Raw genomic sequence first — 22,990 nt, forward strand, 5'->3', positions numbered from 1 at the left:
CATCCAGTGACGCCTATGGGCTGAGGACTGCACGGCGGCCGGTCGGTACCGTTGGGCCTTCATGGCCTGTTCCGTAGGAGTTAAGTTTTTAGTTATTTAATTACAACCACCCGATTTTCCTTGGACTGTTGCGAATCTTACACAGCTAACATGGTTAGTAAATAATTAAAGAATATATATTTTTGCATTCCGTAGTAGCAACGAACAGTGTGATGATTTGCAACTATAAATAAATTAAACTATGATTGCAAGAGTTGTTTTTAATTCCTTTACTGCATATTCCAGTCACGCCTTAAGATGCACAATCGATGTCAGGTATAATTTTTTCAGGATTACAGCTGTCTGTCATTACCGATCAGCAACATGGTGTATGAGCCGCGTCCACATGACGCGGACAATGACACCTCAGAGGTTGGCAGCACACTAATTACTACTCTGATTACTACTGCTGACGTGTTTGGTGTTTCAAATGGCTCTGAGCACTGTGGGACTTTACTTCTGAGGTCATCAGTTCCCTAGAAGTTAGAACTACTTAAACCTAACTAACCTAAGGAGATCACACACATCCATGCCTGAGGCAGGATTCGAACCTGCGACCGGAGCGGTCGCGTGGTTGCAGACTGTAGCGCCTAGAACCGCTCGGCCACTTCGTCCGGCTGGTGTTGCAGAAGTTGGTTTGTTGCACGTTATGTCAGTCAGCTCAGAAACTCATTCTTGCAGCCAAAGGCTAATCTATATATAACTACAGATTCCAAAGATGTTTCTTTCAAAGAAGCGTCACAACGGAAATTATTAAACTATCATTTAATTATCAAGCTCAGTTGAAAACTAAATCTCTGCATGTAATGATAAGAATGCGGACGCGAATATTGCGCCATGAGCAAACCTTGATATCCGGAAAAAAATTAACTCGGTGCGTCGGGTGAGAATCTTGACCTAGGGCTCTTCTGGAAGTGTAATTAGGAAAAGCTCCAGGTTTGCGTGATAAGCCTACCGAATTCCTCGTACACTCTGATAACTGCAGAAGAAAGCAATTTGTCACATTTTTCGCAAATGTATTGCAGACGTATTGCAAACAGGCAATGTTGTCCATGAACTCTAGAGATTTATGATAATCGCCATCTTATAACTAGGAAAAAGAAATGATTTCCCGCAAATCCATAGACCAACTGCATTGATGAGCATGATGTACAAACCTTTTGAAAGATCACTCTATAACGGTGCCACTACAGTCTAGAACCGCGCGACCGCTGCGGGTTCTCGCTTCCCGCGCCCGGGTTCCCGGGTTCGATTTCCGGCGGGGTCAGAGATTTTCTCTGCCTCGTGATGATTGGGTGTTGTGTGCTGTCCTTAGGTTAGTTAGGTTTAAGTAGTTCTAAGTTCTAGGGGACTGATGACCACAGTAGTTAGGTCCCATAGTGCTCAGAGCCATTTGAACCATTTATAACGGATTCAGTACTGAGCACGTAAACATACGGTAACTGAACAGGTAGGATTTCGTCCCCATCGAAGCAGTTCAGATCAACTTCTCTCATTAACAACTTTTATAGTAGCAGGTTACAAAAACAGTTGAGAACCTCAGCCATTTTTATCAACCCTAAAGGAGCCTACGGCGTTTGGAGACAGGGGATGACATAACAACTCATGAAAGCGATCCCCTGCAAAACTATCCTCCATCTGGGCACTGCCAAGCATTCTAATAGATGCTTTCAGATGATCATGAATAATAAGCACTCAAGTTTCACAGATCTGTGGCCTTCCACTAGCAACTGTTCCATCTTTACATAGCTAGCATCCCCGAAGCCACAGTCTAACATATACAGTCGTGACACTCACTGCTGTGAAAATTGTTACCATTTCACAGTTGGTGCGACACTAGCGCCCCAAGTGGCGAGAAAGCAGCAGTAAAATAAAATTTTATTTTTAATACTGTTTCTCGTTAATTAACAAAGTAGTTATTAAAGTTTTGCGTTCCCAGCATCATTAAATTTTCAAGACATGAATGACAATGAAACACATGTAAAAACAGCCAAATCTCCTTGATTTAGTGACATGAGCTAAACTTTAATGATGCAGAAATTCTTTCCAATATGGGTATAATTGCAGCTTACTCCACTGAGGACAAGATAATATAAACTCATATTTCATTTATGAGACGAATATATTTCTTTTATTGTCTGTTGTTATTATGAAATGCACTTTCCTTGAGACGTAACAACTTTGTATGGAGTCTGATGTTTCGCAGTCTTGAACTTCGCTCGACTTTCTAATATATAAATATTTGGTGGGGTTAGGTGGATTAAACGACGAGGCTATCAGCGCCAATACGAAATTTGTAGAAACGAATGTGGTTGAAGTGGGCAAGATGCGAGAAATGAGACAAAATCATATTCACTCCGTCCGCCCCCCCCCCCCCCCCCCCGCCGGATCAAAACCACGATCACACTCACAATCACACTAGCTCACATGATACGGAGGAGAGCGCTAAAATTGTTCAGATGTTCTAATACTCTTAAACAAATCTAACAAAGGAGTGGTCCAATTCGACATGTCGAAACTTACCCTGAAATTTTTCGTACAGAAAGAATACACCGAAATAATTGCGGTGTCAAAATTTTAGCTGCTCAGACTCACTAAACTGTTTTAGTATTTCTGCCTCACGTAGAGTCGCTTTTAGCAGCGCTTTGTAGAGTCTTTCCTGTTTAACTGTGCCAAATGGCGAATAACCAGACACAGCCGTGACAAAGAACGCAAAAGAACGTAGCACCGCATAATGCAAAGCTCAAAGTGCATACAGGTGGATTTTAAGTCTGTAAACCTTACCAGTTACGCCTCCAATTTTTTGGTTTACTTCGTATCGACAGCTAAAATGTTGATTTTGTAATTCTGACACAAGTGACTGGTAGAGGAAAGAAAGTTAAGACAGTGTAAAAAATGGTTCAAATGGCTCTGAGCACTATGGGACTTAACATATATGGTCATCAGTCCCCTAGAACTTAGAACTACTTAAATCTAACTAACCTACGGACAGCACAAAACACCCAGTCATCACGAGCCAGCAAGATAGTGTAGGATGTTCCATTTACAGACAACTTTCATCAATCAAAACTTTGATTTGTTGACATTAACCATTTCTTAACAATTAATGGCACACAGTTCTACTATAATTTTTTTAAATAATGTATATAGTTTCTCATTTATTTCCTGTAGTCATCACAAAAAAGCGATGTGTCTATTGGATGGCAAAAACTAAAATTTTCCGTGCACCAGGCACGCCTAACAAAAGAGAGAATAATGCATTCAGATACTTCACAGTCATTACTAGTTTTATTTAGAAAAAATTCAAATGGAATAAGAATTGTTTGTTGCCGTTGTCCTCCGTGTTATGCTGTGTACCAGCAATACTCCATAAAAATCTTAAAACGTAGTGATGCAAACTGACAATGCACAAATGACTGACGCTCATCGATACTGTTCCAGTGACAAACCTGAAATGACAGAGAGCTATCGTGAATCTCTGACAGTTTATTGAAAAATGCCTTACGCTGTCGAACAATTTATTTATCAAGAGGCCGACTCACTTTATTATTTCTGGGTGGTATACGAGTTATATTAATAGTCTCCTCATCGTCCTCCTAAAGACAGAGGTGTTGTTACGTCCGGAATAAGAGTCCAACAAAAACAACGAATTACTTTCTATAAGTGGTAAGAAGACTTTTCGGATGTAATCGTGAAACTTAAGCTATCGTATATCGGATGTAATATTGAAACATATTCTGTCCCGTTGTTTCAGAATTTTCAGTGACGATTAAAATATTTTTGCAACTGATTTTGTTAACTTTTGGTACTTATTTGTTTTGAGTCTTGTGAAGAGAGACATAAAGTTGCGGAAACAATAATCAGCTAATACGTATCACTGGTATTGTTGTTCACAAATGTGTCACAGCATTCGTCGGTAGCACAAGTTACTCTCTCTTTCCTCGCTCGCTATGCTAAAGTGAAGTTTACACGGAATTCTTACACGAATCCTCAGCGAATGGCTTGATACACAGCACTTTAGGCGATAACAAGAAGCTTTATTCTCACCTTAGCTACATATTTCTCTACAGTGTTACCTCTTAATGACACCTCCTCTACATTTTTACTTGAAGTAAACTTCATAAATTTACGATTTAATTTTCTGTGCAATTTCCTGAATGTTTCTAACTTGGTCGAACAAGGCTGTAAATCACTAATGTTTACCTCTTGCAATTCAGAGGTCTCAGTCTCGCAGCTGTCACTCATAACAGTGCATTTACTTTAACGTGGATTCTGTCTTTAGACTAGATTTTCTTTCACATTTTAGCGAATTCCACTTAAGCGCATTTTTGTAGTTTGTGTAAATCTTTCTTCCATTTACACAATCCATGTTCAGATTACACGTACTGGCGTTGTACACTGCTTAACTTTTAAGCGTTTCCCCCATCCTTCGTTTAAGCAAACTTTTACAGTTATTTTTTTCACTCAAAGCTGTTCCTGTAATAATTTCTTTGGGCTAGGTAGGTACTGTATTGTTGCTACTGTAGTGTTGTTCTAGACACATAACAATCATCATTCGATACACGATTCAAGGAATCATTAGAGTTATTTCTTGAATCTCCTAATGTTTCCACAGTTTCTAAGAAACTATGGACATCATTCTAGTGAATGTCGTAGAAACTGGCTAATATATGAAACACATGTAAACCTCCCGTAGAAATAGGGGATAACTACTGCATTCCACGTTATTCGTGTTTCTTCTCTGCAAAGTTGAAATAATACTTGCATTCCACATTACTTAGAAACTCTGCAACCTGCACAAAGACAGGTGCTACTAGTGAGCATACACGAAATAAACGAAAAGAAAATTATTTCAGTTGTGTCTACATTGTTAACACTTAGCGATATCGCAAAAGCAACGGCTAATTATTATGGACACTAAATGTGTGGCGAATTCGAGCGAGTGGTACTATGAAAAATTGTGTCAGAGAAACTCGCAACGGAAACTGAAATTCGCTTCAAACATTACAATCGCATATGCCGTGTCATCTTTTAGGAGTCCTCGCGGGATACGGTGCTCGATGCACAGTGACAAATTTTCGTCCAAAGCGCTGGCCGACTTCACTCGTTTGTTCGGAAGGGGAGACCAACAGTGTTCTCCACTTTTAGGTTGGTGGGTGATAACAGAATCGAGACGCGCGCCTTAGAGCTTTTCTCAAACGATTTTATAGAAACTACTCAGTAAAAAATAATCATTTTGTGTTACTTGTAGCTTTATATGTAGGTTCATGACGATGTGCCCAACATTTCGTTAATGGTCACAGTTATTGTCATATTTACATGAAAGTAACACAGAGCACAGAATTAGAAAAAGTTTGCAATGAGAAATAGGGGTCGCTATGATTTTGCATTTGGTGTGTATTACATAATATGTTACTGCGTATGACATTTAGTTACCATATCGAATTTTTCTTTAGACTCTCACGAATCTCGAGAAAACTGATCTGATGTAGCATGCTCATTTACGATCGCGCAGCGTGAGTGATAACGTCAGAGTGAAATATCCACAACATTCCTCATATTTCATAAACAAGTTGAGATATTCAAATGAGATTTTGGCAAATGGTAGCACACAAACAGGAGAGAATTTTCCATATGGTTATTATGCAAAAATTCGTTATCTGTAGTACTATTCCACCAAATACAGACCTTTTTGATGAAATAAGGTAATTTTTAGGGGCCACCGATAACTGGTGAAACGATAAATGCAACAGGTTTTGGAAGAACATAAGTGAAGACATCACACGTTTGTTTTGCACTGAGGATATACATTCTCATAAGTTACTGACCTTACTTTTCCTCATTTCCTCACTTAATAAAGTTAACAAACCACTGTTTCAGAATTCCCTCGCAATTGCGTCTTCACATCATGTTAGTGAGATGACACTGTGTTAACTCCGCTGTGTTTTGGCGAAAGAAGCTTTTTAACATGTCAACAAGAGAAATGTGTAGGTTTACTCAAAATTTTCTACTCATGATGCTTCTCTGAAAGTTACATTTCAGCAGAATTCTTTTTAGATACTAACCAAAGCAGAGTTGGCAGATCTTTTTGAATGATCATCATGAAAGTGTAGGCGTGGAGGAGGTCCGTTTAACATTTAGAAAAACTGGAGCGTAGACTTCAGTTTACAGCGGCACTTTCCCTCTAGCGCTCGGGATTTCCCAACAGCGTCTGCCCGTAGCTCCCACCACTACCACTCTTACCTCACGGTTCCTGCTGATGCGCATCTATCCGCCACGATATTCTGCACAGACTCGTCCAATGCGTCGTTGTGCCATGTCGCGCATTCGCAGCCTGCTACAGCTACGGTAGGAGTCTACATTTCTCCAGCCATCTAGTTAGCTACGAATCAGACAATTTCCAACATTAAAAAAATCAGTGAGTCTTAGCAGCTAAAACTTTGACAGAGTGTTTCTTTCTTGTATAAAAAATATCAGGGCTGGTTTCTAAGTGCAGGTCTGAACTTTTTCCTTGTACGTAAGACAAGAGAAAAACTAAAATAGACTCCCTGGAATACGCATCTGGCTGATCGCTTACAGGAGACCTGGATTAGCCGTCCACCCTGAAAACACATTCAAAACGTTGCCCTAAAGTTTTAGGAAACAAGCGGGAAGTTTCACAAAACTTTAAAAGTCGCACCACATTGGTTTGATTTTCAGTGAAACTAGAGATCAAATCCGTTGGCAAATGAGCAACGTCCAGTTAGTCCGAAAATACAACACAGTCAAGTAAAATGTGACGCAATGCGATTTGTACGCGACAAGCACCACACATTGAACGGTCCCGACAGCTGTACAAGAAGCCAAATGTCATAGGCTTGTGGCCTATGTGAATAAGAGTAAGGAGGGCTTCAACCTGCCTGAGCGGCTGGCAGGAGTTACGCCACGGCTGCATTGTGTCTGTCACTTCCAGCCACTCTTCCTTCCATCGACACATGACTCTGTACCTCAACAACGAGGCAACAGTGTGTAGAGAGACGGAGGATCGTGACACGCCTCCTTGGCTGCTACATCCACCTTTTCGTTCCCCGTAATACCTACGTATCCTGGCACCCAGCACAAAGACGTCTCCTTTCCTAGCTTTTGTAGGTGGACGAGCGTGTCCTGGATACTCTGGAATACATCATCTGCTGGGTAGAAGCGTTGTAGAGAGTAAATAGCACTCAGGTAATCGAAACAGACAGGGAAGTTATCACCTTAAACACGTCTCATCTGCTCCACTGCTCTCAAGATCACGTATAATTCTACATCGAAGGTGGTAAAGGCTTGAGGCAGTCGGATTGTACACTCGTAGTATGCTATAAAAATATACTAACCACCGAGGACATGATGAGGATGCAACCCAGTGTCACAAAGATAAAAGTCTCCACAGTCCACCTCAACAACAAGTTAGGCTGCGGGGAGGACAGTCTTTACTTCAAGAACAAACTGCTGTCCCGAAGTCGACATCCAGAATACGTAGGTGTCATCTCGGAGGGATCACTGAGCTTCAAGAGTTATGTCACAGACGGCTGTCAAATAAGTCGTAACTACACTTTGCAGAAACTTGTCGGGGTCTCTAAGCGCCACAGTACGGGATGTAGCCTTAGGTCTAGTCGATTCGGTAAGGGAATACTGTGTACCGGTTTAGCTCGACAATATTCACATTAGTCGCATCGTTTTCCAACTAAATCAGACTAAGCCCCTTATGGCAGATGCAGTAAAGGTGACCCTAACCAACTGGCTTGTAACACTAAGCAACACAGATTCTCCCATTCCGTGATGAGAGAAATCTCTAACTAGAGAACATAAATAGATCGAGAATAGCGCTTTTCTACAAATCCACCACGGAATTCCTATAGTGAGTGAACAGATCGTCTCTGTAGATGTTGTTGTTGTTGTGGTCTTCCGTCCAGAGACTGGTTTGATGCAGTTCTCCATGCTACTCTATCCTGTGCAAGCTTCTTCATCTTCCAGTACCTACTGCAACCTACATCCTTCTGAATCTGTTTAGTGTATTCATACTGGCAGAAGTAAAGCTGTGAGTACCGGGCGTGAGTCGCGCTTCGGTAGCTCAGATGGTAGAGCACTTGCCCGCGAAAGGCAAAGGTCCCGAGTTTGAGTCTCGGTCGGGCACACAGTTTTAATCTGCCAGGAAGGTTCATCAAACCAATTGCGAACAACTATGGCCCACCGTCATCCACCAAAATCTCATCGTTGTTTGGGAACAATAAGTCTATGAATGGCTACAAATGGTCTCCATTTAGCTAATATAAGCATTTCCAGTCAATGATGGTTCAGCTGGACAGTGTCATGTTGACCAGTAGGGTCCATAGCTTCGTGGGGTATGCGCCATACACGAAACGTACCATTAGCTCTCAACAACTGAAATTTGGACTCATCTGACCAGACCACGGTTTTCCAACCGTCTGGGGTCCAACCGATATGTTCACGAGTCCACGATTATATCGCGCTGTTAGGAAGCGAACTCGCATCGGTCGCCCGCTGCCATAGCCCACTGCCCCAACAGTTACGTTCGTCGTCTGCCCCACTCTGACTTCTGTGGTTATTTCACACAATGTGGCTTGTCTCTCAGCACTGACAACACTACGAAACGCTACTGCTCTCGGCCATTTAATGAAGGCCTTTCACTACTCGTTGTCCGTGATGAGAGGTAATCCCTCAAATTTTGTATGCTGGGCACACTCTTGAGACTGTGGACCTCGGAATATCGATTCCCCACCGTTTTCCGGAAATGAAGGTCCTATGCTTCTAGCTTCAACTACCATTCCACGTTCAAAGTCTGTTAATTCCCGTCGTGCAGCCATAACCACGTCGGAAACATTTTCACCTGAATCACCCGAGTATAAACGACAGCTCCGTTAGTGCATTACCCTCTTATACCTTGTGTAGGCTACATGATACTACTGCCATCTGTGTACGTGCAGATGGCTGTCCCGTGACGTATAGCACGATCAGATAGTTTAAGACTGCTCGCTGATAGACTTCAGTGGTGGCAACTCGGAATTTCGGCATGATGCTAAAAGGCTGTCGAATGTACTAGCAATATGGACACTCGACTGTGGTTCTTTTTCCGTTTATTTTATGGTTTCATATGTTTTATGTATTTTTATACCAATTTTTTTCTGTTGCATATTTTATATGCGTGCTTAATGTTTGTATTGTGCACTTTTTATATATAAATAATTCATGTAATGTACTATCCCCCCATGAACCATGGACCTTGCCGTTGGTGGGGAGGCTTGCGTGCCTCAACGATACAGATAGCCGTACCGTAGGTGCAACCACAACGGAGGGGTATCTGTTGAGAGGCCAGACTAACGTGTCGTTCCTGAAGAGGGGCAGCAGCCTTTTCAGTAGTTGCAGGGACAACAGTCTGGATGATTGACTGATCTGGCCTTGTAATACTAACCAAAACGGCCTTGCTGTGCTGGTACTGCGAACGGCTGAAAGCAAGGGGAAACTACAGCCGTAATTTTTCCCGAGGGCATGCAGCTTTACTGTATGGTTAAATGATGATGGCGTCCTCTTGGGTAAAATATTCCGGAGGTAAAATAGTCCCCCATTCGGATCTCCGGGCGGGGACTACTCAAGAGGACGTCGTTATCTGGAGAAAGAAAACTGGCGTTCTACGGATCGGAACGTGGAATGTCAGATCCCTTAATCGGGCAGGTAGTTTAGAAAATTTAAAAATTGAAATAGATAGTTTAAAGTTAGATATAATGGGAATTAGTGAAGTTCGGTGGCAGTAGGAACAAGACTTCTGGTCAGGTGAATACAGGGTTACAAATACAAAATCAAATAGGGGTAATGCAGGAATAGGTTTAATAATGAACAAAAATATAGGAGTGCGGGTAAGCTACTACAAACAGCATAGTGAACGTATTATAATGGCCAAGACAGACACGAAGCCCACACCTAACTACAGTAGTACAAGTTTATATACCAACTAGCTCTCCAGATGACGAAGAAATTGAAGAAATGTATGATGAGATAAAATAAATTATTCAGGTAGAGAAGGGAGACGAAAATTTAATAGTCATGGGTGACTGGAATTCGAGAGCAGGAAAAGGGAGAGAAGGAAACATAGTAGGTGCATATGGATTGGGGTTAAGAAATGAAAGAGGAAGCCGCCTGGTAGAGTTTTGCACAGAGCATAACTTAATCATAGCTAACACTTGGTTCAAGAAACATAAAAGAAGGTTGTATACATGGAAGAATCCTGGAGATACTGAAACGTATCAGATAGATTATATAATGGTAAGACAGAGATTTAGGATCCAGGTTTTAAATTGTTAGACATTTCCAGGGGCAGATGTGGACTCTGACCACAATCTATTGGTTATGACCTGTAGATTAAAACTGAAGAAATGGCAAAAAGGTGGGAATTTAAGGAGATGGGACCTGGATAAACTGACCAAACCAGAGGTTGTACAGAGTTTCTGGGAGAGCATAAGGGAGCAATTGACAGGAATGGGGGAAAGAAATACAGAAGAACAAGAATGGGTAGCTCTGAGGGATGAAGTAGTGAAGGCAGCAGAGGATCAAGTAGGTAAAAAGACGAGGGCTAGTAGAAATCCTTGGGTAATAGAAGAAATATTGAATTTAATTGATGAAAGGAGAAAATGTGAAAATGCATTAAATGAAGCAGGCAAAAAGGAATACAAACGTCTCAAAAATGAGATCGACAGGAAGTGCAAAATGGCTAATTAGGCATGGCTAGAGGACAAATGTAAGGATGTAGCGGCTTATTTCACTAGGGGTAAGATAGATACTGCCTAATGGAAAATTAAAGGGACCTTTGGAGAAAAGAGAGCCATTTGTATGAATATCAAGAGCTCAGATGGAAACCCAGTTCTAAGCAAAGAAGGGAAAGCAGAAAGGTGGAAGGAGTATATAGAGGGTCTATACAAGGGCGATGTACTTGAGGACAATAATATGGAAATGGAAGAGGATGTAGACGAAGACGAAATAGGAGATACGATACTGCGTGAAGAGTTTGACAGAGCACTGAAAGACCTGAGTCGAAACAAGGCCCCGGGAGTAGACCAAATTCCATTAGAACTACTGACGGCCTTGGGAGAGGCAGTCCTGACAAAACTCTACCATCTGGTGAGTAAGATGGATGAGACAGGCGAAATACCCTCAGACTTCAAGAAGAATATAATAATTCCAATCCCAAAGACGGCAGGTGTTGACAGATGTGAAAATTACCGAACAATCAGGTTAATAAGTCACGGCTTTACAGACGAATGGAAAAACTGGTAGAAGCCGACCTCGGGGAAGAACAGTTTGGATTCCGTAGAAATGTTGGAACACGTGAGGCAATACTGACCCTACGACTTATCTTAGAAGAAAGATTAAGGAAAGGCAAACCTACGTTTCTAGCATTTGTAGACTCAGAGAAAACTTTTGAAAATGTTGACTAGACTACTCTCTTTCAAGTTCTAAAGGTGGCAGGGGTAAAATACAGGGAGCGAAAGGCTATGGACAATTTGTATTGAAACAAGATGTCAGTTATAAGAGTCGAGGGGCACGAAAGGGAAGCAGCGGTTGGGAAGGGAATTAGCCAGGGTTGTAGCCTCTCCCCGATGTTATTCAATCTGTATATTGAGCAAGCAGTAAAGGAAACAAAAGAAAAATTAGGAGTAGGTATTAAAATCCAGGGAGAAGAAATAAAAACTTTGAGGTTTGCCGATGACATTGTAATTCTGTCAGAGGCAGCAAAGGACTTGGAAGAGCAGTTGAACGGAATGGATAGTATCTTGAAAGGAGGATATAAGATGAACATCAACAAAAGCAAAACGAGGATAATGGAATGTAGTCGAATTAAGTCGGGTGATGCTAAGGGAATTAGATTAAGAAATGAGACACTTAAAGTAGTAAAGGAGTTTTGCTATGTGGGGAGCTAAATAACTGATGATGGTAGAAGTAGAGAGGATATAAAATGTAGACTGGCAATGGCAAGGAAAGCGTTTCTGAAGAAGAGAAATTTGTTAACATCGAGTATAGATTTAAGTGTCAGGAAGTCGTTTCTGAAAGTATTTGTATGGAGTGTAGCCATGCATGGAAGTGAAACATGGACAATAAATAGTCTAGACAAGAAGAGAATAGAAGCTTTCGAAATGTGGTGCTACAGAAGAATGTTGAAGATTAGGTGGATAGATCACGTAACTAATGGGGAGGTATTGATTAGGATTAGTGAGAAGAGAAGTTTGTGGCACAACTTGACTAGAAGAAGGGATCGGTTGGTAGGACATGTCCTGTGGCATCAAGGGATCACAAATTTAACATTGGAGGGCAGCGTGGAGGGTAAGAATCGTAGAGGGAGACCAAGAGATGAGTACACCAAGCAGATTCAGAAGGATGTAGGTTGCAGTAGGTACTGGGAGATGAATAAGCTTGCACAGGATAGAGTAGCATGGAGAGCTGCATCAAACCAGTCTCACGACTGAAGACCAAAACAACAACAACAATGTACTACGTCATATGCTAAATAAATTGGGGATGTCATATGATTACCATTGACAGAAGCATGCCCAGGATATTTCCCGTGTGTCCGTCGCGTTTCTACAGTTGACTACCGCAGATTCTGTCCAACGGACGACACGCAGTTTGTGATTGAGTGGCAGGCACAAACAAAACATCTATTCTACATATTTTCTGTAAATGGTATAATTACACGACACCGCCAACATTGCCACTAGTTCTCTGTATTTTTCCTTTTGATCCCTTTTTATTTCTAAAATAATTCATGAATAAAAAGCGATCAGTATGGGAATTTACAATAAAATAATCGATAATTTGTTACCTCATCACATTGTAACTCAATGAAAACTGTAAGAGCAGGGTTTACCGAATGTGTGTACACTCTACTACATCGCCGCTTTATACAACAGGACACAAAGAAAACCCGTGGCTGCCATCGAAAAAGCACGAGCAGCCCTGCTGTACTGACTTTGCGCTTGGTTCGCGTCCTTTGTGGGGGAGTTCTGGCGAACGTCGGATGTTATTGATGTCCACCGCGCTCGTTATTGCACAGTAGCATTACACATAATAGTCGCTGACGGTGTCGTAAGTGCCTTTTCAAAAGCGATGCACCAGTGCAGCCGTTTCCAGACGCCGCATAACGTGGGCACTAATGATTGTCGTTTCTTGCAGCCCATTACTGCGCATCCGACGCGTAATGTTTTTTTTATACCTTCTGCAATCGGATGCTACTTAAATGGGAAAGAATGCGTTGCAAAACCTGTCTGTCTGGAAAACTGTTTAGAGCAAAAACAACATCCATTAAATGGAAACTTATTTTTCCGACCTCTTAAAAAAGTTTCTAGTACGCACTGAAGATTTAAAACAAACTTTCATACTTCACTTAAATTCATATTTTTAAGCATATTCAATAGGTTTTTAAATTTCATTTCGAGGGGCAGTCAATAGTTAAAGAGACAAATTAATATAAAAATAGCCGGCCGCGTTGGCCATGCGGTTCTAGGCGCTACAGTCTGGAACCGCGCGACCGCTACGGTCGCTGGTTCGAATCCTGCCTCGGGCATGGATGTGTGTGCTGTCCTTAGGTTAGTTAGGTTTCAGTAGTTCTAAGTTCTAGGGGACTGATGACAGAAGTTAAGTCCCATAGTGCTCAGAGCCATTTTGAAATATATAAGTAAACTGTATTTCACTTAATGAGATTTTACTACTTATCGACATAGTCCCCATCAATATTAATACACATATTCCAACAATCATCTAGCTTTTCTACACATGATGCAAAGAAGTCTTTGCACGTAATGCCTAATGCGTAATGCCAAATCTGGACTGTAGGAAGGATAAGGTAATGTCTACCAATCACCTAACCCATTTCTGCAATGGTTTCTTGTGTCAGCTGGGCGGTGTGAGGGCAAGCATTTAGCAATATCACTCATTTTCTTTGAGATTCGCCACATTTTTCTCTCATTACTGGCTTCACTTAGTTGATCTACATGTCTGAGTAGTAGTCACTGCTTATTGCATGCAGGCGTTCCAAATAATTACAAAATACGACACCTTGGGCCATATGACTTGTGTTTGTGCTCCCAGTTAATTTCGGACATGTGAGCTGGTGTGCTTCCATTCCATACCTTGTCTTTTGGACTCTGGCCCAATTTGGAGAATCCAAGTTTGCTAATCTTGCGTATAAAAGGGTCACCCGCCCTTCGACTGCATTCTTTTAAGTATGTACACACTCTGAGTATTGTTTTCTTGCGTTGTAACGTTAACTCTTTCGGGACCCACTTTGCACGTGTCTTTCTGAACTTGAGCTTGTCACTGATAACATTATGAACTGTGCAAAGACTTACTGCAACAGTTTTTGTTGTATATTCAACTGTAACAAGTCGGATCTTCACGAATAATGTCATCAATGCGGGTTCCAAGAAAGGTGATGACACTTCAGCTGGCCGGATAGGACGTTGCTCGTCAGTCACTCAGCTCGACCGTTTTTTCTACTATTTCAAAAAAATTCCGAAGTTCATACAGTTTTACACATACTGTAAAATCGTTAGAGAAAAGATTTTAGCCTGCTTTTCACTTTCGGAAAAAAACCCGACTACCGAACATTGGTCAAATAATGTGTATACGTCAAGGGCATGTCATCGTTAAATGAAACACTGTGGTTATAAATAAGACAATTGTCATCCGATAGCTATTGTCAGTTCATCAATGTGATAACAAACCAGTGATGAACGTGCAGAACTCAACCGACTGACTGTTTCATTTCTACATCACTTCTTCTCATTAATTATTGAGTGTCCCTGAATGAGCACTGACACGACGAGAGGCTGAATCTAAAGTTTCCAATACTTTGAACTTGAGGAAATATTTACAGGATGCAGTTACAAGTAAATGTTGCCTCACAGCCTTAGATGCTGGTCGAGCTCCACAAATTCTGTTCTCGACGATGTTGGACGTTATACTCGAAACGTAATGTAATTCGCTACTGTCTAAGAATTTTCTCCAATAGTGTCATTGCAAAAGGCTACGCGAACTGTGGCGTGTGTAGTAATTATGCTTTTTGGGTGTGATCTTCAGTCCGAGGACTTGTTTTATGCTCTCTACGGTACTTTATTCTGTGGAAACAACTTCGTCACTGTGAAACTATAGCAATCTGCATCCATTTCAACTTGCCTAATCTACTCAAGTCTTGGGCTCCATCTACAGAATTTATCCTCTCCTCCCCTCTCATTCTCTCTCTCACTCTCTCTCTCACTCACTCTCTCTCTCTCTCTCTCTCTCTCTCTCTCTCTCTCACTTCCAGGATGTCTTATATTAACTGATCCCTTCTTTCGTTAAGCTGTGCTACAAAATTCTTTTTCTCGCAAATCGACTGAGTACTCCATCACCCTTAGTTATTCATTTACTAATGATGACGAAAATTTAGGAGATATGAACTGTGCTCTGGAAATAGTGAGAAAAGGTTTTCTGAAAAAGAGAACTTTGTTAATATCTAACAAAAATTTAAGCGTCAGAAAGTCTTTTCTGGAAGCGTTTGTGTGGAGTATAGCCTTTGTACAGAACTGGAATGTGGAAGATAAGCAGTTGAGGCGGAAAGAGAATAGAGAACTTCAAATGTGGAGTTATGGAAAAAGGCTGAAGATTAGGTAGATAGATCGAATAATTAATGAGGAAGCACCAAGTCGAACTTGGGAGGAAATAAATTCATGGAACAACTTGGCTAAAAGAAGGAACCAGTTAACAGAAGACATCCTGAGGCACCTTGAAATAGTCAGTTTCGTAATGGTGGAAGTTTAAGGGGTAAAGATTGTAAAGGGAGCTTAGGCATAAACGTAGTAAACAGGTGCAAACGGGAGTAGGTCACACTAGCTATTCAAGTCATGAAGAGTCTTGCACAGGGTAGACCAACATGGAGAACTGCATCACATCAGTCTTCGATCTTAAACGTTTAACCACAACTACATCCATTCCATTCAACTGTTCTTCCAAGTCGGTTCCCTTCTTTGAATGTTAAGTCCCATAGTGCCCAGAGCCATTTTTAGCCTTCTTTGAAAGAATTACCGTGTCAGTGGCAATGTTCAAAGTTTTTGTGTTCCCTCCCTGAACTTTAATGGTCCTTGTTAACAAATATTGTGTTCCAGGGTAAAAATTAGTTGTCATATTTAAATACATTTGGGAAGAAAGGGAAAGGACTAACGGTGTTAAGGCAAATTAGCTTATGATGTTGTTATCGTTCATGAAGCGTATGCTGTATCCACGTCATAGGAGGTCAACGTTAGCTTGTAGGAGTATATGAGGGAAGTTCTTCTGGATTTTCTCCAAACTCCTACGAGCTCACGACATGAGAAATTGGCAAGACGTGACCTTTGTCGTATAAGACAGTTTAAAAGGCGCCCCCCGTGTAACATGGTCACACGTCGCTTTTTGTAATACTTCCAGCAGTTTTGAGAAATGGTCTGTTCCACGCAGCACTCCCATAGCGTCCTGGCTGCTGTGTATCTCTGTCAGCTGTATTATAAATTACACGGCGGAGAACTGGCTACTCGGTTGTCTTGCTGTGGAAATTTTCGTCTGGGATAGCAACAGCTCCACGACACATTCTGTAGATATTGCTTGAAGAAGATTTAAAAATTTCTTTTGTATCTTCTGTAACTACTTTGATTTTCTCTTCCCTGAAGCCATACAGCCGTCTGTTCACGTCGACGAGGGGCAATCCTACCCTATGAATCATACGACATTTACACAGAATCATCCTCACGAAAGGCACAAATATACAAAAGCTTCGGAAGCAATAACGAGATGTTTGATTAAACGATACAGGCTCTTTAAGCACGAGTCTCCGTTAGTGGAGGTGCAGTCTGATGTAGACTTTTTTTATCAGCACTCTACAGCCTCAAAAAATTTTAATTATTTTATGTGTATCATCCCTCTCTCGACATCAGTTCGTATTGGACATACGTACCGGTATCAGTGTAAATAAATAGAAAATTATTAGCTGACAGCAAAACTGAATGGTTCAATGTCAGACATATTTATACAGATGGCTCAAAAACTATCACTAGCACGGGATGCATATTCTTCTACTAAACAACATAATACACAGCTTAAGCTCCCCGTCAAAGCATTATCAATAACGGAAACAGAGCTCATTGCTACCTTTGAAGGACAAAAAAAAAGTGCTCGAAGACATAACTTTGATAATCTCAGTTTACCGTTGCCATGCTGTGATTCATTCTGTACCTTGTCCATAATGTAGTTTGTTATTCCTGTTATATACGTACGTTTAAAATTAATTCCCAATTCATCTATGTATTCCGGCAAAAGCTTTAATCATGTGAAATATCATTTCTACACAATTTAATACGAAATGCCAAATTACTGTAACTACTGGACAACTATTCGTCCAGCGACGTTACGCGCAGTTCTTGGGCATAAAAACCACGCCTCCATAACACTGGAAATCCTTTGTTATGGATAGTGTCGATAGCCGGTACTTCATAGTCTGGGACTTGAGTGCATTAGCGATTGACGAAAGTGAGTCCATTCCGAACGGATTCCTTCAACGGGAATTCTGTTCTGTTCTGTCACGTCCGAGATGCAAACAAAAGGGAAATTAAGACAAAACTACGAAACATGTGACTAAAATTGAGGCATAGAAAAGCTATGAAGTCTGGTTACGTCAAAGCGTCCAAATATATATAGGGTGTAAGTAGGCTGTTTAGGTTTTTATGTTTGTAACGCCACGTACCGCTCTGTATGAAAATCACTGACTATGCTGTGTGCAGTCTGTGGCTGGTTGGCATTGTTGGAATATTCGCTAGTGTAATGTTGGGCAGTTGGATGTGAACAGCGTATAGCGTTGTGCAGTTGAAGCTGAGCCGCCAGCAGTGGTGGATGTGGGGGGAGAGATGCCAGAGTTTTGAGAGCGGACGATCTGGACGTGTGTCCGCCAGAAAAAGGAAATTTGTAAGACTGGATGTCACGAACTGATATATTTATTGTGACTTTTGAACACTATTAAGGCAAATACATTGTTTGCTCTCCATTAAAATCTTTCATTTGCTAACTATGCCTATCAGTAGTTAGTACCTTCAGTAGTTAGAATCTTTTATCTAGCTGGCGCTCGGCTCGCTCTCGCTGTATTGCAGTAGTTTGAGTAACGAAGATTTTTGTGAGGCAAGTGATTCATGAAAGGTATAGGCTATTGTTAGTCAGGGCCATTCTTTTGTAGGGATTATTGAATGTCAGATTGCGTTGGGCAAAAAAAAAAGTGTCAGTTTAGTGTTGATCAGAATAAGTAAAGAGAGAAATGTCTGAGTATGTTCAATTTTGGTCAGCTGTTTGAAAATCAAATAACGCAGAAGTTTTCCAGTACTGTCATTTACAAATTTTTCTAAGGGGATGTTACAAGGGTGCATATTAATAAAACAAACACACTCCAGGGACTATATCCTGAGCCGGCCGGAGTGGCCGAGCGGTTAAAGGCGCTACAGTCTGGAACCGCACGACCGCTACGGTCGCAGGTTCGAATCCTGCCTCGGGCATGGATGTGTGTGATGTCATTAGGTTAGTTAGGTTTAAGTAGTTCTAAGTTCTAGGGGACTTATGACCACAGCAGTTGAGTCCCATAGTGCTCAGAGCCATTTGAATCATTTTTGACTATATCCTGACTGGAAATGGGGGAAAGAAGTTCCCCTGACCATGTGTCAGGAAACGCATCGTGGCCACGGTATATGGTGCTGGCGAATGACTGTTACTCTGACTACGTGCCCTGTGTTCCTTGCTGTGTGATTGACGCAGCGTACTGTAAGCAGCGGAATGGTCGCGTATTCATGTCGCGAACAAACCGAGGTGGTGTTTGTGTACGGCCATGCAGACAGAAACGGTCGCGAGGCATCACGGCTGTACTGAAACAAGTACCTTTACAGACACCAAACACATCACACAACTTTTCAAGCCCATTTTGGTCGTTTATGTGATCATGGGTCCTATCAGATAGACGAACGCGCAGGGAGACGCTGGACCGTGCGTACACAAAATTTGGAAGATAGGGTTCCACAGGATATTGACACAAACCTCAGTAGAAACTCCAGGAAAGTGGCCCGCCGACATGATATAAGCCCAAATATGACTATGTATATCCTCCATGACAACAGCTACTATTCATATCACCCGTAAGGAGTGCGAGGATTGCCAACAGTGCATTTCCTTCTGTTGGAAGCATATTGTCGACTCTTTTTGCACAAAACCATCGCAATTATGAGATTTATGTTAGCAGTCTCCTTTACGGATGAAGCAACGTTTGCCAGAACTGGCATCATCAGTCTGCATTATCGTCATCTATGGGCTAGAGACAATCCTCGGGGAAAGGTTGAGGCGTCTCATCAGCATCGTTTCAGTATCAATGTGTGGGCAGAGATTCTTGATAACCACCTACTCAGACCGGTCATTATTCCACAACGCCCAAAGGAGGAACGTACCCTTACTTCATGTGGAATACCCTGCCAGGGGTGCTTGAGAATGTGCCTTTGGCAAGACGACAGTTTATGTGATTTCTGCACGACGGAGCACCACCCCACTTCCCGCGTTACAGTTCGCCAAAACCTGGAAAACGTCTTCTCCGGACGTTGGATAGGACACGAAGGCCCCATAGCGTGGCCTACTTTATCACCGGACTTAAGCCCCCTGGATCTTTGGCTCTGGGGGCATCTGGAAAGCGTTTTGTATGTTAGACCAGTTCCCTGTATGCAGACCCTTCAACATGGTGTTAGAGATGCCTCTGACGCTATTCGGAGAGAGGCCGGAACTTGCGAAAGAGAGCTGCAGTCCATGATGCGACGTGTGAACGCGTGAACTGCATCCCAGGGACACCACTTTGAACATCTTCCGTCACGTACATGCGATGCAGCTATGTACTGTCTTCCGGGACGATTTGTGATCGTTGCGCGTACACCACCCATTTGCGGACACATGTTGATGGGACAATTTTTCGTCCATTTCCAGTCAGGAATCCGTCCCTGTCGTCTGTCGGTTTTAGTAATGTTCACCCTATATATTGACGTAGTAACATCCGTTGAAGACGCTGACTTGCCGATTTCCTCGAATAATTTTCTTCAAACAGAAGTTATTGCAGTAATTAGTTCGAAAATATATTCGATACAGCTCTCTATGCTATTCCATGCTCATGCCTCTTCCTCTCTGCCTAACTACTGCAAACTACATCCTATTAGACCTATTTATCACACTGAAGCCTCGCTCTCCATGTTCAATGTTTAGCTACGAATTCCTGTATTGTGGATAGTAACGATGTGCGGTGTTCTTCGTTCTACTACTAAATTAACTATTCCTTCATACTGGAGGACGCGTCATATCCTGTCCCTTCGTTTAGTCAAATGCCATAAGGCTGTTCTCTCCCCAAATCGATTCAGCTACAAACAAATAATTTTCAGCACTCGTCTGTAGCACCACATTATAACAGCTTCTACTGTACTGTTTCTCTTCCAGGTCACACTTTTATACAAGTCTAAACTCAAGACAAATGCTTTCAAAGAAAATTTCCTGACTCTTAAATACATATATGATGTCAACATACGATGGTTGGAACTTTAATAGTGGCAGCTATTTATTTACAGCTCGTACAAAATAGATACGTGTTTCAAAGTTTTACTGACCTTCAAAGTAGTCACGAGCATTGTGTATAATAACTCGTTGCCAGCGATGTGGAAGTCGTAGGATACCCTTAGCAGTGCCAGTTGTGTTCACAGTTCGAGCGGCGCGGTCTATTGTCCGACGAATTTGCAGCAGTTCTGAAGCGAATGCCGTGAAGTGTTTCCTTCGGTTTAGAAATCGAGTTGAACGTACGAGGGCTTAAGTCAGGGGAGTGCAGTAGGTGGTATAGCACTTAGCAGCCCCATCAGTCAAACAAATCAGTAACAGCTTGCACTATACGTGCTTGAGCATTGTCCTGCAAAATGATGGTCAGGTTCTGCAGAAAGTTTCATCACTTCTGTCTCTAAGCTGGCCGTAGGTTGTGTTCCAAAAATGAACAGCACAGAGACAGAAGTGATGACACTTTCAGCAGGACCTGATCATCATTTTGCAGGACAATGCTCAAGCAGGCACAGTGCAAGCTGTCACTGATTTGTTTGACTGATGGGACTGCTAAGTGCTATACCACCTGCTGCACCCCTCTGACTTAAGCCCTCGTGAGTCCAACTCGATTTCTAAACTGAAGGAAACACTTCACTGCATTCGCTTCAGAGCTGCTACAAATCTGTCGGGCAATAGACCCCGCCACTCGACTTCCACATCGCCTGAAACGGGTTATACTCAATGATGGTGACTACTTTGAAGGTTAATAAAACTTTGAAACGCGTATCTATTTTGTACGAGTTGTAAATAAACAGTTGCCACTATTAAAGCTCCAACCCTAGTATTTCGATTTTTCACGAGCTCTTTTCTTGCGTTTGACAGTCTACATCCGATTACATACTTCCGACAAATATTTAGTCAACCCTAGGAGTCATAAAGCTAACACCGTGTAACACTAACTATAGACTTAATAACGGTCCTAGCTGGTCAAGTTATGGACTCCCAAACTTACTTCATGCTATGTTTCACTGGCTCTTTCAACTAGTCCCAGACTTAGCAAGGGCTTTACATAGGGTGACTTAGCGGGCCAGAGATGTGTTAAGATACCTGAGTGTTCGTTAAATCAGAAACGGCTACGTGCAGTTCGTGGAAAAGGACTGCTGTTATTTATAACCACAGGAGTGTGGAAAACAGAATCACTGAGAATGTTGAAATAAACCCTTTTTCTGTTTCACGCTGATCTAAATGAGTGGGCACAAACTGTATAGGCAAAATATCTTCAAACCATGACAAAACCACCTCCACCCGGAGCTAACCCATCACACTCTGCACGCTTAACGCCTCGTCGGGCTGTCTGTGTGATCGACGACTTGTATCATTTCTAAAAAAGGCAAAATGGCGGCTAGTCTGACCCCAGTACACCGCAGTCAGTTACTGCCCAGCTTTCGCGTTGTTTGGCCCCTGAAGACGTGCATCTGTATAAGTCCCTATGACCGAAGTCCTTTTGCTATATAGTGACTATATACAGTTCCTTCCTCAGTGTGGAGACGTTGGACACTTTGCATTGAACCATCAACAACTCGAGCGAGACCACGCTCATTTTGGTTATGAGAATGTGCGAAAACGATTGCCCTTACGTTCCATTCTGTCACACCTGCATGTCGAATCATTTCATTGTACTGATTCAATGCAGCCTGAGGCGTTAGAAATTCGAAAATCTATTTCTGAAATGAGCTACTTCGCGTGGATTCCGTAATCTGATATCGGCTTTGTTGTGCCCAAGCAGAAGTTGAAGTCACACAGGGAGAATGGTAAATACTACAGTACTTCTCAGACACATCGATCGAACAGATCAGGCAGAACATACGCCATAGGCGCCCGGACGTTGTCCTGCAAAATTATGAGGATTCGTGCAGCAAGTGTTGCGGAACTCAGCGGGGTGAGATCTGCTTTGTATCGCACGCGCGCGACGTACCTCAACCTTCAGCTTCACCTCTGCCCCCTGTTTCACAGCAGATACACTCAATACTGTGCGTTCGGTAGTTGGGACTTTAATAGTGCAACTATTTCTTGACAACATATACAAAATAGATAGATGTTTCAAAGTTTACTGTATTTCAAAGTAGTCACCAACATAATGTGTAACCCGTGGCCAGGTAAGTTGTACATTACCGTTAACACGACCAGGTGCGTTAATTCGTCGAGGGGAGAAATCTGTTGGCCGTAAGAGATCCGAATCGAACGCCATGAAATGCTTCTTCCATCTTAAGAATTAAGTTGAAATCGAGAAGTTTCGCGGAGTTTCGTGGAAGGTACAGGACTTTCTAGTCCC

General features: G+C 42.0%; 1 protein-coding gene across 1 annotated transcript in view; it reads left to right on the forward strand.

Annotated features, from left to right (window-relative positions):
* The window catches only part of LOC126175053 (serine/threonine-protein phosphatase rdgC), a 1,927,531-nt gene that overhangs the window by 1,336,819 nt on the left and 567,722 nt on the right, over positions 1–22,990 (forward strand). The gene's annotated exons all lie outside the window — the stretch shown is intronic.

This window comes from Schistocerca cancellata, chromosome 3, assembly GCF_023864275.1.
Source record: "Schistocerca cancellata isolate TAMUIC-IGC-003103 chromosome 3, iqSchCanc2.1, whole genome shotgun sequence".
NCBI lineage: Eukaryota > Metazoa > Arthropoda > Insecta > Orthoptera > Acrididae > Schistocerca > Schistocerca cancellata.